This window comes from Aegilops tauschii, chromosome 3 (genome assembly GCF_002575655.3).
Source record: "Aegilops tauschii subsp. strangulata cultivar AL8/78 chromosome 3, Aet v6.0, whole genome shotgun sequence".
NCBI classification, from domain to species: Eukaryota; Viridiplantae; Streptophyta; class Magnoliopsida; order Poales; family Poaceae; genus Aegilops; species Aegilops tauschii.
In genome coordinates this window covers 619418061-619434204 of record NC_053037.3, presented here as the reverse complement: position 1 = coordinate 619434204, position 16144 = coordinate 619418061, and positions in this window count along the sequence as shown.

Genomic DNA, 16144 nt, shown 5'->3' with positions numbered 1-16144 from the left:
TGCACTTCGTGTACAAAACGGACAATCTCTTTCAAAGTATCAGGATTTCATACGGAAACTCGTCTGTTACAAAGGGATTTCATTTTTTTAAACTTATTTGAACTCCTGACTTTTTGTGTGTTCAAAATGCACCATTCAAAGCCACATCATCATTTTTCAATCCTTTCTGACTTCATTTGTTATTTTTCATGCATTTACTAATAATTTTGAGCTATAAGACCCTAAAATTGAAAAGCATTTCAAATGAACTCTGAAAAGGTTGAAAGTTGGCATGGTATCATCATTTCATCCACATAGCATGTGCAAGAAAGTTGAGAGGGTCCCGGCAAAAACTAGATGCACTTCGTGTACAAAACGGACAATCTCTTTGAAAGTATCAGGATTTCATACGGAAACTTGTCTGTTACAAAGGGATTTCATTTTTAAAACTTATTTGAACTCCTGAATTTTTGTGTGTTCAAAATGCACCATTCAAAGCCACATCATCATTTTTCAATCCTTTCTGACTTCATTTGTTATTTTTCATGCATTTACTAATTATTTTGAGCTATAAGACCCTAAAATTGAAAAGCATTTCAAATGAACTCTGAAAAGGTTGAAAGTTGGCATGGTATCATCATTTCATCCACATAGCATGTGCAAGAAAGTTGAGAGGGTCCCGGCAAAAACTGGATGCACTTCTTGTACAAAACGGACAATCTCTTTCAAAGTACCAGGATTTCATACGGAAACTCGTCTGTTACAAAGGGATTTCATTTTTTAAAACTTATTTGAACTCCTGAATTTTTGTGTGTTCAAAATGCACCATTCAAAGCCACATCATCATTTTTCAATCCTTTCTGACTTCATTTGTTATTTTTCATGCATTTACTAATTATTTTGAGCTATAAGACCCTAAAATTGAAAAGCATTTCAAATGAACTCTGAAAAGGTTGAAAGTGGGCATGGTATCATCATTTCATCCACATAGCATGTGCAGGAAAGTTGAGAGGGTCCCGGCAAAAACTGGATGCACTTCGTGTACAAAACGGACAATCTCTTTCAAAGTATCAGGATTTCATACGGAAACTCGTCTGTTACAAAGGGATTTCATTTTTTAAAACTTATTTGAACTCCTGACTTTTTGTGTGTTCAGAATGCACCATTCGAAGACACATCATCATTTTTCAATCCTTTCTGACTTCATTTGTTATTTTTCATGCATTCACTAATTATTTTGAGCTATAAGACCCTAAAATTGAAAAGCATTTCAAATGAACTCTGAAAAGGTTGAAAGTTGGCATGGTATCATCATTTCATCCACATAGCATGTGCAAGAAAGTTGAGAGGGTCCCGGCAAATACTGGATGCACTTCGTGAACAAAACGGACAATCTCTTTCAAAGTATCAGGATTTCATACGGAAACTCGTCTGTAACAAAGGGATTTCATTTTTTTTAAACTTCTTTTGAACTCCTAACTTTTTGTGTGTTCAGAATGCACCATTCAAAGCCACATCATCATTTTTCAATCGTTTCTGACTTCATTTGTTATTTTTCATGCATTTACTAATTATTTTGAGCTATAAGACCCTAAAATTGAAAAGCATTTCAAATGAACTCTGAAAAGGATGAAAGTTGGCATGGTATCATCATTTCATCCACATAGCATGTGCAAGAAAGTTGAGAGGGTCCCGGCAAAAACTGGATGCACTTCGTGTACAAAACGGACAATCTCTTTCAAAGTATCAGGATTTCATACGGAAACTCGTCTGTTACAAAGGGATTTCATTTTTTAAAACTTATTTGAACTCCTGACTTTTTGTGTGTTCAAAATGCACCATTCAAAGCCACATCATCATTTTTCAATCCTTTCTGACTTCATTTGTTATTTTTCATGCATTTACTAATTATTTTGAGCTATAAGACCCTAAAATTGAAAAGCATTTCAAATGAACTCTGAAAAGGTTGAAAGTTGGCATGGTATCATCATTTCATCCACATAGAATGTGCAAGAAAGTTGAGAGGGTCCCGACAAATACTGGATGCACTTCGTGTACAAAACGGACAATCTCTTTCAAAGTATCAGGATTTCATACGGAAACTCGTCTGTTACAAAGGGATTTCATTTTTTTAAACTTATTTGAACTCCTGACTTTTTGTGTGTTCAAAATGCACCATTCAAAGCCACATCATCATTTTTCAATCCTTTCTGACTTCATTTGTTATTTTTCATGCATTTACTAATAATTTTGAGCTATAAGACCCCAAAATTGAAAAGCATTTCAAATGAACTCTGAAAAGGTTGAAAGTTGGCATGGTATCATCATTTCATCCACATAGGATGTGCAATAAAGTTGAGAGGGTCCCGGCAAAAACTAGATGCACTTCGTGTACAAAACGGACAATCTCTATGAAAGTATCAGGATTTCATACGGAAACTTGTCTGTTACAAAGGGATTTCATTTTTAAAACTTATTTGAACTCCTGAATTTTTGTGTGTTCAAAATGCACCATTCAAAGCCACATCATCATTTTTCAATCCTTTCTGACTTCATTTGTTATTTTTCATGCATTTACTAATTATTTTGAGCTATAAGACCCTAAAATTGAAAAGCATTTCAAATGAACTCTGAAAAGGTTGAAAGTTGGCATGGTATCATCATTTCATCCACATAGAATGTGCAAGAAAGTTGAGAGGGTCCCGACAAATACTGGATGCACTTCGTGTACAAAACGGACAATCTCTTTCAAAGTATCAGGATTTCATACGGAAACTCGTCTGTTCCAAAGGCATTTCATTTTTTAAAACTTATTTGAACTCCTGACTTTTTGTGTGTTCAGAATGCACCATTCAAAGCCACATGATCATGTTTCAATCTTTTCTGACTTCATTTGTTATTTTTCGTGCATTTACTAATTATTTTGAGCTATAAGACCCTAAAATTGAAAAGCATTTCAAATGAACTCTGAAAAGGTTGAAAGTTGGCATGGTATCATCATTTCATCCACATAGCATGTGCAAGAAAGTTGAGAGGGCCCCGGCAAATACTGGATGCACTTCGTGTACAAAACGGACAATCTCTTTCAATGTATCAGGATTTCATACGGAAACACGTATGTTACAAAGGGATTTCATTTTCAAAAACTTATTTGAACTCCTGACTTTTTGTGTGTTCAGAATGCACCATTCAAAGCCACATCATAATTTTTCAATCTTTTCTGACTTCATTTGTTATTTTTCATGCATTTACTAATTATTTTGAGCTATAAGACCCTAAAATTGAAAAGCAGTTCAAATGAACTCTGAAAAGGTTGAAAGTTGGCATGGTATCATCATTTCATCCACATAGCATGTGCAAGAAAGTTGAGAGGGTCCCGACAAATACTGGATGCACTTCGTGTACAAAACGGACAATCTCTTTCAAAGTATCAGGATTTCATACGGAAACTCGTCTGTTACAAAGGGATTTCATTTTTTAAAACTTATTTGAACTCCTGACTTTTTGTGTGTTCAAAATGCACCATTCAAAGCCATATCATCATTTTTCAATCCTTTCTTACTTCATTTGTTATTTTTCATGCATTTATTAATTATTTTGAGCTATAAGACCCTAAAATTGAAAAAGCATTTCAAATGAACTCTGCAAAGGATGAAAGTTGGCATGGTATCATCATTTCATCCACATAGCATGTGCAAGAAAGTTGAGAGGGTCCCGGCAATAACTGGATGCACTTCGTGTACAAAACGGACAATCTCTTTCAAAGTATCAGGATTTCATACGGAAACTCGTCTGTTACAAAGGGATTTCATTTTTTAAAACTTATTTGAACTCCTGAATTTTTGTGTGTTCAAAATGCACCATTCAAAGCCACATCATCATTTTTCAATCCTTTCTGACTTCATTTGTTATTTTTTATGCATTTACTAATTATTTTGAGCTATAAGACCCTAAAATTGAAAAGCATTTCAAATGAACTCTGAAAAGGTTGAAAGTGGGCATGGTATCATCATTTCATCCACATAGCATGTGCAAGAAAGTTGAGAGGGTCCCGGCAAATACTGGATGCACTTCGTGTACAAAACGGACAATCTCTTTCAAAGTATCAGGATTTCATACGGAAACTCGTCTATTACAAAGGGATTTCAGTTTTTTAAAACTTATTGGAACTCCTGACTTTTTGTGTGTTCAGAATGCACCATTCAAAGCCACATCATCATTTTTCAATCTTTTCTGACTTCATTTGTTATTTTTCATGCATTTACTAATTATTTTGAGCTATAAGACCCTAAAATTGAAAAGCATTTCAAATGAACTCTGAAAAGGTTGAAAGTTGGCATGGTATCATCATTCATCCACATAGCATGTGCAAGAAACTTGAGAGGGTCCCGGCAAATACTGGATGCACTTCGTGTACAAAACGGACAAGCTCTTTCGAAGTATCAGGATTTCATACGGAAACTCGTCTGTTACAAATGGATTTCATTTTTTTAAACTTATTTGAACTCCTGACTTTTTGTGTGTTCAAAATGCACCATTCAAAGCCACATCATTATTTTTCAATCCTTTCTGACTTCATATATTATTTTTTATGCATTTACTAATTATTTTGAGCTATAAGACCCTAAAATTGAAAAGCATTTCAAATGAACTCTGAAAAGGTTGAAAGTGGGCATGGTATCATCATTTCATCCACATAGCATGTGCAAGAAAGTTGAGAGGGTCCCGGCAAATACTGGATGCACTTCGTGTACAAAACGGACAATCTCTTTCAAAGTATCAGGATTTCATACGGAAACTCGTCTGTTACAAAGGGATTTCAGTTTTTTAAAACTTATTTGAACTCCTGGCTTTTTGTGTGTTCAGAATGCACCATTCAAAGCCACATCATCATTTTTCAATCTTTTCTGACTTCATTTGTTATTTTTCATGCATTTACTAATTATTTTGAGCTATAAGACCCTAAAATTGAAAAGCATTTCAAATGAACTCTGAAAAGGTTGAAGGTTGGCATGGTATCATCATTCATCCACATAGCATGTGCAAGAAAGTTGAGAGGGTCCCGGCAAATACTGGATGCACTTCGTGTACAAAACGGACAATCTCTTTCAAAGTATCAGGATTTCATACGGAAACTCGTTTGTTACAAAGGGATTTCATTTTTTAAAACTTATTTGAACTCCTGACTTTTTGTGTGTTCAAAATGCACCATTCAAAGCCATATCATCATTTTTCAATCCTTTCTGACTTCATTTGTTATTTTTCATGCATTTACTAATTATTTTGAGCTATAAGACCCTAAAATTGAAAAAGCATTTCAAATGAACTCTTCAAAGGATGAAAGTTGGCATGGTATCATCATTTCATCCACATAGCATGTGCAAGAAAGTTGAGAGGGTCCCGGCAATAACTGGATGCACTTCGTGTACAAAACGGACAATCTCTTTCAAAGTATCAGGATTTCATACGGAAACTCGTCTGTTACAAAGGGATTTCATTTTTTAAAACTTATTTGAACACCTGAATTTTTGTGTGTTCAAAATGCACCATTCAAAGCCACATCATCATTTTTCAATCCTTTCTGACTTCATTTGTTATTTTTTATGCATTTACTAATTATTTTGAGCTATAAGACCATAAAATTGAAAAGCATTTCAAATGAACTCTGAAAAGGTTGAAAGTGGGCATGGTATCATCATTTCATCCACATAGCATGTGCAAGAAAGTTGAGAGGGTCCCGGCAAATACTGGATGCACTTCGTGTACAAAACGGACAATCTCTTTCAAAGTATCAGGATTTCATACGGAAACTCGTCTGTTACAAAGGGATTTCAGTTTTTTAAAACTTATTTGAACTCCTGACTTTTTGTGTGTTCAGAATGCACCATTCAAAGCCACATCATCATTTTTCAATCTTTTCTGACTTCATTTGTTATTTTTCATGCATTTACTAATTATTTTGAGCTATAAGACCCTAAAATTGAAAAGCATTTCAAATGAACTCTGAAAAGGTTGAAAGTTGGCATGGTATCATCATTTCATCCACATAGCATGTGCAAGAAAGTTGAGAGGGTCCCGGCAAAAACTGGATGCACTTCGTGTACAAAACGGACAATCTCTTTCAAAGTATCAGGATTTCATACGGAAACTCGTCTGGTACAAAGGGATTTCATTTTTTTAAACTTATTTGAACTCCTGACTTTTTGTGTGTTCAAAATGCACCATTCAAAGCCACATCATCATTTTTCAATCCTTTCTGACTTCATTTGTTATTTTTCATGCATTTACTAATTATTTTGAGCTATAAGACCCTAAAATTGGAAAGCATTTCAAATGAACTCTGAAAAGGTTGAAAGTTGGCATGGTATCATCATTTCAACCACATAGAATGTGCAAGAAAGTTGAGAGGGTCCCGACAAGTACTGGATGCACTTCGTGTACAAAACGGACAATCTCTTTCAAAGTATCAGAATTTCATACGGAAACTCGTCTGTTACAAAGGGATTTCATTTTTTAAAACTTATTTGAACTCCTGACTTTTTGTGTGTTCAGAATGCACCATTCAAAGCCACATCATCATTTTTCAATCTTTTCTGACTTCATTTGTTATTTTTCATGCATTTACTAATTATTTTGAGCTATAAGACCCTAAAATTGAAAAGCATTTCAAATGAACTCTGAAAAGGTTGAAAGTTGGCATGGTATCATCATTTCTTCCACATAGCATGTGCAAGAAAGTTGAGAGGGTCCCGGCAAATACTGGATGCACTTCGTGAACAAAACGGACAATCTCTTTCAAAGTATCAGGATTTCATACGGAAACTCGTCTGTAACAAAGGGATTTCATTTTTTTTAAACTTATTTGAACTCCTGACTTTTTGTGTGTTCAGAATGCACCATTGAAAGCCACATCATCATTTTTCAATCCTTTCTGACTTCATTTGTTATTTTTCAGGCATTTACTAGTTATTTTGAGCTATAAGACCCTAAAATTGAAAAGCATTTCAAATGAACTCTGAAAAGGTTGAAAGTTGGCATCGTATCATCATTTCATCCACATAGCATGTGCAAGAAAGTTGAGAGGGTCCCGGCAAATACTGGATGCACTTCGTGAACAAAACGGACAATCTCTTTCAAAGTATCAGGATTTCATACGGAAACTCGTCTGTTACAAAGGGATTTCATTTTTAAAAACTTATTTGAACTCCTGACTTTTTGTGTGTTCAAAATGCACCATTCAAAGCCACATCATCATTTTTCAATCCTTTCTGACTTCATTTGTTATTTTTCATGCATTTACTAATTATTTTGAGCTATAAGACCCTAAAATTGAAAAGCATTTCAAATGTACTCTGAAAAGGTTGAAAGTTGGCATGGTATCATCATTTCATCCACATAGAATGTGCAAGAAAGTTGAGAGGGTCCCGACAAATACTGGATGCACTTCGTGTACAAAACGGACAATCTCTTTCAAAGTATCAGGATTTCATACGGAAACTCGTCTGTTACAAAGGGATTTCATTTTTTAAAACTTATTTGAACTCCTGACTTTTTGTGTGTTCAAAATGCACCATTCAAAGCCACATCATCATTTTTCAATCCTTTCTGACTTCATTTGTTATTTTTCATGCATTTACTAATTATTTTGAGCTATAAGACCCTAAAATTGAAAAGCATTTCAAATGAACTCTGAAAAGGTTGAAAGTTGGCATGGTATCATCATTTCATCCACATAGAATGTGCAAGAAAGTTGAGAGGGTCCTGACAAATACTGGATGCACTTCGTGTACAAAACGGACAATCTCTTTCAAAGTATCAGGATTTCATACGGAAACTCGTCTGTTACAAAGGGATTTCATTTTTTTAAACTTATTTGAACTCCTGACTTTTTGTGTGTTCAGAATGCACCACTCAAAGCCACATCATCATTTTTCAATCCTTTCTGACTTCATTTGTTATTTTTCATGCATTTACTAATTATTTTGAGCTATAAGACCCTAAAATTGAAAAGCATTTGAAATGAACTCTGAAAAGGTTGAAAGTTGGCATGGTATCATCATTTCATCCACATAGCATGTGCAAAAAGTTGAGAGGGTCCCGGCAAAAACTAGATGCACTTCGTGAACAAAACGGACAATCTCTTTGAAAGTATCAGGATTTCATACGGAAACTTGTCTGTTACAAAGGGATTTCATTTTTAAAACTTATTTGAACTCCTGAATTTTTGTGTGTTCAAAATGCACCATTCAAAGCCACATCATCATTTTTCAATCCTTTCTGACTTCATTTGTTATTTTTCATGCATTTACTAATTATTTTGAGCTATAAGACCCTAAAATTGAAAAGCATTTCAAATGAACTCTGAAAAGGTTGAAAGTTGGCATGGTATCATCATTTCATCCACCTAGAATGTGGAAGAAAGTTGAGAGGGTCCCGACAAATACTGGATGCACTTCGTGTACAAAACGGACAATCTCTTTCAAAGTATCAGGATTTCATACGGAAACTCGTCTGTTCCAAAGGCATTTCATTTTTTAAAACTTTTTTGAACTCCTGACTTTTTGTGTGTTCAGAATGCACCATTCAAAGCCACATGATCATTTTTCAATCTTTTCTGACTTCATTTTTTTATTTTTCATGCATTTACTAATTATTTTGAGCTATAAGACCCTAAAATTGAAAAGCATTTCAAATGAACTCTGAAAAGGTTGAAAGTTGGCATGGTATCATCATTTCATCCACATAGCATGTGCAAGAAAGTTGAGAGGGTCCCGGCAAATACTGGATGCACTTCGTGTACAAAACGGACAATCTCTTTCAAAGTATCAGGATTTCATACGGAAACACGTATGTTACAAAGGGATTTCATTTTCAAAAACTTATTTGAACTCCTGAATTTTTGTGTGTTCAAAATGCACCATTCAAAGCCACATCATAATTTTTCAATCTTTTCTGACTTCATTTGTTATTTTTCATGCATTTACTAATTATTTTGAGCTATAAGACCCTAAAATTGAAAAGCATTTCAAATGAACTCTGAAAAGGTTGAAAGTGGGCATGGTATCATCATTTCATCCACATAGCATGTGCAAGAAAGTTGAGAGGGTCCCGACAAATACTGGATGCACTTCGTGTACAAAACGGACAATCTCTTTCAAAGTATCAGGATTTCATACGGAAACTCGTCTGTTACAAAGGGATTTCATTTTTTAAAACTTATTTGAACTCCTGACTTTTTGTGTGTTCAAAATGCACCATTCAAAGCCATATCATCATTTTTCAATCCTTTCTGACTTCATTTGTTATTTTTCATGCATTTACTAATTATTTTGAGCTATAAGACCCTAAAGTTGAAAAAGCATTTCTTATGAACTCTGCAAAGGATGAAAGTTGGCATGGTATCATCATTTCATCCACATAGCATGTGCAAGAAAGTTGAGAGGGTCCCGACAATAACTGGATGCACTTCGTGTACAAAACGGACAATCTCTTTCAAAGTATCAGGATTTCATACGGAAACTCGTCTGTTACAAAGGGATTTCATTTTTTAAAACTTATTTGAACTCCTGAATTTTTGTGTGTTCAAAATGCACCATTCAAAGCCACATCATCATTTTTTAATCCTTTCTGACTTCATTTGTTATATTTCATGCATTTACTAATTATTTTGAGCTATAAGACCCTAAAATTGAAAAGCATTTCAAATGAACTCTGAAAAGGTTGAAAGTGGGCATGGTATCATCATTTCATCCACATAGCATGTGCAAGAAAGTTGAGAGGGTCCCGGCAAATACTGGATGCACTTCGTGTACAAAACGGACAATCTCTTTCCAAGTATCAGGATTTCATTCGGAAACTCGTCTGTTACAAAGGAATTTCAGTTTTTTAAAACTTATTTGAACTCCTGACTTTTTGTGTGTTCAGAATGCACCATTCAAAGCCACATCATCATTTTTTAATCTTTTCTGACTTCATTTGTAATTTTTCATGCATTTACCAATTATTTTGAGCTATAAGACCCTAAAATTGAAAAGCATTTCAAATGAACTCTGAAACGGTTGAAAGTTGGCATGGTATCATCATTCATCCACATAGCATGTGCAAGAAAGTTGAGAGGGTCCCGGCAAATACTGGATGCACTTCTTGTACAAAACAGACAATCTCTTTCAAAGTATCAGGATTTCATACGGAAACTCGTCTGTTACAAAGGGATTTCATTTTTTAAAGCTTATTTGAACTCCTGACTTTTTGTGTGTTCGGAATGCACCATTCAAAGCCATATCATCATTTTTCAATCCTTTCTGACTTCATTTGTTATTTTTCATGCATTTACTAATTATTTTGAGCTATAAGACCCTAAAATTGAAAAAGCATTTCAAATGAACTCTGCAAAGGATGAAAGTTGGCATGGTATCATCATTTCATCCAAATAGCATGTGCAAGAAAGTTGAGAGGGTCCCGGCAATAACTGGATGCACTTCGTGTACAAAACGGACAATCTCTTTCAAAGTATCAGGATTTCATACGGAAACTCGTCTGTTACAAAGGGATTTCATTTTTTAGAACCTACTTGAACTCCTGAATTATTGTGTGTTCAAAATGCACCATTCAAAGCCACATCATCATTTTTCAATCCTTTCTGACTTCATTTGTTATATTTCATGCATTTACTAATTATTTTGAGCTATAAGACCCTAAAATTGAAAAGCATTTCAAATGAACTCTGAAAAGGTTGAAACTGGGCATGGTATCATCATTTCATCCACATAGCATGTGCAAGAAAGTTGAGAGGGTCCCGGCAAATACTGGATGCACTTCGTGTACAAAACGGACAATCTCTTTCCAAGTATCAGGATTTCATACGGAAACTCGTCTGTTACAAAGGGATTTCAGTTTTTTAAAACTTATTTGAACTCCTGACTTTTTGTGTGATCAGAATGCACCATTCAAAGCCACATCATCATTTTTCAATCTTTTCTGACTTCATTTGTTATTTTTCATGCATTTACTAATTATTTTGAGCTATAAGACCCTAAAATTGAAAAGCAGTTCAAATGAACTCTGAAAAGGTTGAAAGTTGGCATGGTATCATCATTCATCCACATAGCATGTGCAAGAAAGTTGAGAGGGTCCCGGCAAATACTGGATGCACTTCGTGTACAAAACGGACAATCTCTTTCAAAGTATCAGGATTTCATACGGAAACTCGTCTGTTACAAAGGGATTTCATTTTTTTAAACTTATTTGAACTCCTGACTTTTTGTGTGTTCAGAATGCACCATTCAAAGCCATATCATCATTTTTCAATCCTTTCTGACTTCATTTGTTATTTTTCATGCATTTACTAATTATTTTGAGCTATAAGACCCTAAAATTGAAAAAGGATTTCAAATGAACTCTGAAAAGGTTGAAAGTTGGCATGGTATCATCATTTCATCCACATAGCATGTGCAAGAAAGTTAAGAGGGTCCCGGCAATAACTGGATGCACTTCGTGTACAAAACGGACAATCTCTTTCAAAGTATCAGGGTTTCATACGGAAACTCGTCTGTTACAAAGGGATTTCATTTTTTAAAACTTATTTGAACTCCTGAACTTTTGTGTGTTCAAAATGCACCATTCAAAGCCACATCATCATTTTTCAATCCTTTCTGACTTCATTTGTTATATTTCATGCATTTACTAATTATTTTGAGCTATAAGACCCTAAAATTGAAAAGCATTTCAAATGAACTCTGAAAAGGTTGAAAGTGGGCATGGTATCATCATTTCATCCACATAGCATGTGCAAGAAAGTTGAGAGGGTCCCGGCAAATACTGGATGCACTTCGTGTACAAAACGGACAATCTCTTTCCAAGTATCAGGATTTCATACGGAAACTCGTCTGTTACAAAGGGATTTCAGTTTTTTAAAACTTATTTGAACTCCTGACTTTTTGTGTGATCAGAATGCACCATTCAAAGCCACATCATCATTTTTCAATCTTTTCTGACTTCATTTGTTATTTTTCATGCATTTACTAATTATTTTGAGCTATAAGACCCTAAAATTGAAAAGCATTTCAAATGAACTCTGAAAAGGTTGAAAGTTGGCATGGTATCATCATTCATCCACATAGCATGTGCAAGAAAGTTGAGAGGGTCCCGGCAAATACTGGATGCATTTCGTGTACAAAACGGACAATCTCTTTCAAAGTATCAGGATTTCATACGGAAACTCGTCTGTTACAAAGGGATTTCATTTTTTTAAACTTATTTGAACTCCTGACTTTTTGTGTGTTCAGAATGCACCATTCAAAGCCACATCATCATTTTTCAATCCTTTCTGACTTCATTTGTTATATTTCATACATTTACTAATTATTTTGAGCTATAAGACCCTAAAATTGAAAAGCATTTCAAATGAACTCTGAAAAGGTTGACAGTGGACATGGTATCATCATTTCATCCACATAGCATGTGCAAGAAAGTTGAGAGGGTCCCGGCAAATACTGGATGCACTTCGTGTACAAAACGGACAATCTCTTTCCAAGTATCAGGATTTCATACGGAAACTCGTCTGTTACAAAGGGATTTCAGTTTTTTAAAACTTATTTGAGCTCCTGACTTTTTGTGTGATCAGAATGCACCATTCAAAGCCACATCATCATTTTTCAATCTTTTCTGACTTCATTTGTTATTTTTCATGCATTTACTAATTATTTTGAGCTATAAGACCCTAAAATTGAAAAGCATTTCAAATGAACTCTGAAAAGGTTGAAAGTTGGCATGGTATCATCATTCATCCACATAGCATGTGCAAGAAAGTTGAGAGGGTCCCGACAAATACTGGATGCACTTCGTGCACAAAACGGACAATCTCTTTCAAAGTATCAGGATTTCATACGGAAACTCGTCTGTTACAAAGGGATTTCATTTTTTTAAACTTATTTGAACTCCTGGCTTTTTTTGTGTTCAGAATGCACCGTTCAAAGCCACATCATCATTTTTCAATCCTTTCTGACTTCATTTGTTCTTTTTCATGCATTTACTAATTATTTGAGCTATAAGACCCTAAAATTGAAAAGCATTTCAAATGAACTCTGAAAAGGTTGAAAGTTGGCATTGTATCATCATTTCATCCACATAGCATGTGCAAGAAAGTTGAGAGGGTTCCGGCAAATACTGGATGCACTTCGTGTACAAAACGGACAATCTCTTTCAAAGTATCAGGATTTCATACGGAAACTCGTCTGTTACAAAGGGATTTCATTTTTAAAACTTATTTGAACTCCTGACTTTTTGTGTGTTCAGAATGCACCATTCAAAGCCACATCATCATTTTTCAATCCTTTCTGACTTCATTTGTTATTTTTCATGCATTTACTAATTATTTTGAGCTATAAGACCCTAGAATTGAAAAGCATTTGAAATGAACTCTGAAAAGGTTGAAAGTTGGCATGGTATCATCATTTCATCCACATAGCATGTGCAAGAAAGTTGAGAGGGTCCCGGCAAAAACTAGATGCACTTCGTGTACAAAACGGACAATCTCTTTGAAAGTATCAGGATTTCATACGGAAACTTGTCTGTTACAAAGGGATTTCATTTTTAAAACTTATTTGAACTCCTGAATTTTTGTGTGTTCAAAATGCACCATTCAAAGCCACATCATCATTTTTCAATCCTTTCTGACTTCATTTGTTATTTTTCATGCATTTACTAATTATTTTGAGCTATAAGACCCTAAAATTGAAAAGCATTTCAAATGAACTCTGAAAAGGTTGAAAGTTGGCATGGTATCATCATTTCATCCACATAGAATGTGCAAGAATGTTGAGAGGGTCCTGACAAATACTGGATGCACTTCGTGTACAAAACGGACAATCTCTTTCAAAGTATCAGGATTTCATACGGAAACTCGTCTGTTCCAAATGCATTTCATTTTTTAAAACTTATTTGAACTCCTGACTTTTTGTGTGTTCAGAATGCACCATTCAAAGCCACATGATCATTTTTCAATCTTTTCTGACTTCATTTTTTTATTTTTCATGCATTTACTAATTATTTTGAGCTATAAGACCCTAAAATTGAAAAGCATTTCAAATGAACTCTGAAAAGGTTGAAAGTTGGCATGGTATCATCATTTCATCCACATAGCATGTGCAAGAAAGTTGAGAGGGTCCCGGCAAATACTGGATGCACTTCGTGTACAAAACGGACAATCTCTTTCAAAGTATCAGGATTTCATACGGAAACACGTATGTTACAAAGGGATTTCATTTTCAAAAACTTATTTGAACTCCTGACTTTTTGTGTGTTCAGAATGCACCATTCAAAGCCACATCATAATTTTTCAATCTTTTCTGACTTCATTTGTTATTTTTCATGCATTTACTAATTATTTTGAGCTATAAGACCCTAAAATTGAAAAGCAGTTCAAATGAACTCTGAAAAGGTTGAAAGTTGGCATGGTATCATCATTTCATCCACATAGCATGTGCAAGAAAGTTGAGAGGGTCCCGGCAAATACTGGATGCACTTCGTGTACAAAACGGACAATCTCTTTCAAAGTATCAGGATTTCATACGGAAACTCGTCTGTTACAAAGGGATTTCATTTTTTAAAACTTATTTGAACTCCTGACTTTTTGTGTGTTCAAAATGCACCATTCAAAGCCATATCATCATTTTTCAATCCTTTCTGACTTCATTTGTTATTTTTCATGCATTTACTAATTATTTTGAGCTATAAGACCCTAAAATTGAAAAAGCATTTCAAATGAACTCTACAAAGGATGAAAGTTGGCATGGTATCATCATTTCATCCACATAGCATGTGCAAGAAAGTTGAGAGGGTCCCGGCAATAACTGGATGCACTTCGTGTACAAAACGGACAATCTCTTTCAAAGTATCAGGATTTCATACGGAAACTCGTCTGTTACAAAGGGATTTCATTTTTTAAAACTTATTTGAACACCTGAATTTTTGTGTGTTCAAAATGCACCATTCAAAGCCACATCATCATTTTTCAATCCTTTCTGACTTCATTTGTTATTTTTTATGCATTTACTAATTATTTTGAGCTATAAGACCCTAAAATTGAAAAGCATTTCAAATGAACTCTGAAAAGGTTGAAAGTGGGCATGGTATCATCATTTCATCCACATAGCATGTGCAAGAAAGTTGAGAGGGTCCCGGCAAATACTGGATGCACTTCGTGTACAAAACGGACAATCTCTTTCGAAGTATCAGGATTTCATACGGAAACTCGTCTGTTCCAAAGGGATTTCAGTTTTTTAAAACTTATTTGAACTCCTGACTTTTTGTGTGTTCAGAATGCACCATTCAAAGCCACATCATCATTTTTCAATCTTTTCTGACTTCATTTGTTATTTTTCATGCATTTACTAATTATTTTGAGCTATAAGACCCTAAAATTGAAAAGCATTTCAAATGAACTCTGAAAAGGTTGAAAGTTGGCATGGTATCATCATTTCATCCACATAGCATGTGCAAGAAAGTTGAGAGGGTCCCGGCAAAAACTGGATGCACTTCGTGTACAAAACGGACAATCTCTTTCAAAGTATCAGGATTTCATACGGAAACTCGTCTGGTACAAAGGGATTTCATTTTTTTAAACTTATTTGAACTCCTGACTTTTTGTGTGTTCAAAATGCACCATTCAAAGCCACATCATCATTTTTCAATCCTTTCTGACTTCATTTGTTATATTTCATGCATTTACTAATTATTTTGAGCTATAAGACCCTAAAATTGAAAAGCATTTCAAATGAACTCTGAAAAGGTTGACAGTGGACATGGTATCATCATTTCATCCACATAGCATGTGCAAGAAAGTTGAGAGGGTCCCGGCAAATACTGGATGCACTTCGTGTACAAAACGGACAATCTCTTTCCAAGTATCAGGATTTCATACGGAAACCCGTCTGTTACAAAGGGATTTCAGTTTTTTAAAACTTATTTGAGCTCCTGACTTTTTGTGTGATCAGAATGCACCATTCAAAGCCACATCGTCATTTTTCAATCTTTTCTGACTTCATTTGTTATTTTTCATGCATTTACTAATTATTTTGAGCTATAAGACCCTAAAATTGAAAAGCATTTCAAATGAACTCTGAAAAGGTTGAAAGTTGGCATGGTATCATCATTCATCCACATAGCA